The following is a 2,764-nucleotide window of genomic DNA, read 5'->3' on the forward strand; positions in this document are numbered from 1 at the left end:
TTCCAAGTGAAGAAGAAGACAAGGGTCTCAGTTATATTCCCACTATTGTACCACCTGTTCAAATAGTGGCTAGTGAAAACAAATAATAATAATAATTCCATCACATAAGAATACACAAGAACGAGACTGCGAAGGGCGGTGCAGCAACATGGCGGCGCCGGGAGCTGGTGAGCCCCTGGGTGCGAAAAATGAAAAGGCCCCATTGGCTCAACGCATCGACCTGACGCGGGAGAAATTGACTCCAGCACAACTGCATTTCATGCGGCAGGTGCAACTTGCCCAGTGGCAGAAGACGCTGTCACAGAGGCGGACCCGAAACATCATGACCGGGCTTGGCATCGGGGCCCTGGTATTGGCTATTTATGGTTACACCTTCTACTCAGTATCCCAGGAGCATTTCCTAGATGAACTGGAAGATGAAGCCAAAGCTGCCCGAGCCCGAGCTCTTGCAAGGGCATCCGGACCCTGAAATGGGTGATTATTACATATCTTCAACCAACTGGAGCCCCTCACATGGTGGATGGTGCCCTATGGCCCTGTAGAAATTGGTTGGTTGCTCCCATCATCTTTGGCCCAGTTACTAACTTTGGAGCATGATCGAGCCCAAGAAGCTAGAGACTGTGCAATGTTGGCCACTATCAACAGAACATTTCACATTTCACATTTCACATGCATTGTACTGTCAGAGTCCTCTCCTTTGTTTCTTGTTTGAGATGTATGCAGCCTTGGCTTTTCAGTAACTTTCTGCCTTTGTGATTTACTCCTTTCCTCCCAGGGGCCCAACTGTAATGGGAGTGGGTGTGGCAATTTTGGGGAAGTGGTTGGAGTGTAAAGTGGGAAAGACAGGGTCAAGTTAAGAATAATAAACTGAGTCATATCTCCTGAAAAAAAAAAGAATACACAAGAAGACGCAAATTAAAGAAAGTGAGTTTCAAGTATTAAATGTGTACGTTTTCTACTTTTCCCGTTTTGCTTTTCTGCATTTTCTAGGACAAATTTCTCTTCCTTTTTTTCTGTCTTTTTTTTTAAAACTAGATGTAAGCATTGAAAAACCATAATTGAAAAGTAAGCGATTTTTATTCTCCATTCAAATAAGTAACTCACACTGATTAAGATTCAGTGTTTCACTGTCTTTAATCCTACTCATACAAGTGTTAAGTAAGCTCATAGGGAGACATTTGTTACTTTTATGAAATTCAAGATGAAAGGAAAAGTTTAATCAGATTTTTGTGTCCCTAATAAGGCTCTGTTCCTTGATGCAAATAGAACGCTTGGTTAATCTCTTTTCTCTATGTTTATTGACTTTTTCTTCCCCAGGGGTGGTTAAGTAAGCTGTTTTCTAGGAAATTTCCATTACACCTAACAGTGACATTCCTAGAATGGCTGGATTGACTTGGTTGCCTCTTCCTCTGGGACAGTTTTTCCTGTCTCAGTGTTCTTGCATCAGAAGTGAAGGGGATGAGGAAAGACTTCTTCATGTGGATTTAGACAGCCTAAATGAGTTGTTTCCAATAGAATCTCAACCTTCCTTGGAAGGGAAAAAATTCTTTCTCAAAGTGCTATAGATCTGTTCTTGTTCGTATCTTCCTATGAATATATCATGCTTTAAAAATCCAAATTTCCAGCTGGGTGCCAGTGGCTCATGCCTGTAATCCTAGCTACTCAGGAGGCTTGAGATCTGAGGATTGCAGTTCAAAGCCAGCCTACGCAGGAATGTCTAAGAGACTCTTATCTCCAATTAATCACCAGAAAACTGGAAGTGGCACTGTGGCTCAAGTGGTAGAACACTAGCCTTGAGCACAAAAGCTAAGGGACAGTGCTGAGGCTCAGAGTTCAAGCATCATGACCAACCAAAAAAAAAAATCCAAATTTCCTGTTTGTCACCAGGGTCTCCCAATCTAATCTTTCCATTTATGATTTCTGAGGAATGAGGTAGAATTGAGGGACTGAAAGAGGCATCATTGGAGAGAGGTAATACCTGGCATGGAGCTGTGGAGTTTCTGTTGGCATCATCATTGGTGGGATGCCCAGCAGGAGAAAGTCTTTTGCACTCAGCATCTTAAATCTCAGATCATTTCTGGGTTTTCTTGCAATTTCAATTTTGACCATGAGAGATATAGTGTGGCTGAGATAGGGTTCCACCCTTCCTCAGCCAGACTGGGAAAGTAAGCCCTTCCACTCATGCCTTTGCAGTTATCCATGTCTAGTGGATATCATGCTATGTAGCACAGGGGCAAAACATTGGGCAGCCATTACCCCATATAATTCCATTTTATTCTATATTACTGCCAGATATTAGGGCTAAACTAAACAAAGGCGATTGTTTGTGTGAAGTAGAACCTGTCTTGGATGCCTATTTACCTGACAAGATGGTACTCAGGGGAGTACACTGTAGGAAGGATATGTTTTGTTCACTAGAGAAAGAAATGAGTGATACTGGTTTTCCAAATTAGTCTATTTATGAGCCAGATAATTTAGCCCTGAAAGGAGAAAAGTTTATACCAAAGAAAACTTCTGGAGAAAATATATATTTTTTTTCACTGTTCCATTACTCAGACAAGTACATGTGTGTGTGTGTGTGTGTGTGTGTGTGTGTGTGTGTGTGTGTGTGTGTGTGTGTGTGTGTGTGTGTGTGTGTGTGTGTGTGTAGCGGTGGGAGGGTGTGGGGGGAGGATTCTGATTGTGTCAGCAAGGGAAACATTCTTTTCAGGTAGCGTTTGTTAAAAAACAACTAATCTGTTTTCCAAACACATTTTTGTAAAGA

General features: G+C 42.1%; 1 pseudogene; it reads left to right on the forward strand.

The window, feature by feature from the left end:
- LOC138839716 (cytochrome c oxidase assembly factor 3 homolog, mitochondrial pseudogene) lies at positions 1-891 on the forward strand (annotated as a pseudogene).
- Positions 892-2,764: the final 1,873 nt, after the last annotated feature.

This window comes from Dipodomys merriami, unplaced genomic scaffold, assembly GCF_024711535.1.
Source record: "Dipodomys merriami isolate MVZ:Mamm:240054 unplaced genomic scaffold, mDipMer1.0.p SCAF_3, whole genome shotgun sequence".
Taxonomy (NCBI): domain Eukaryota; kingdom Metazoa; phylum Chordata; class Mammalia; order Rodentia; family Heteromyidae; genus Dipodomys; species Dipodomys merriami.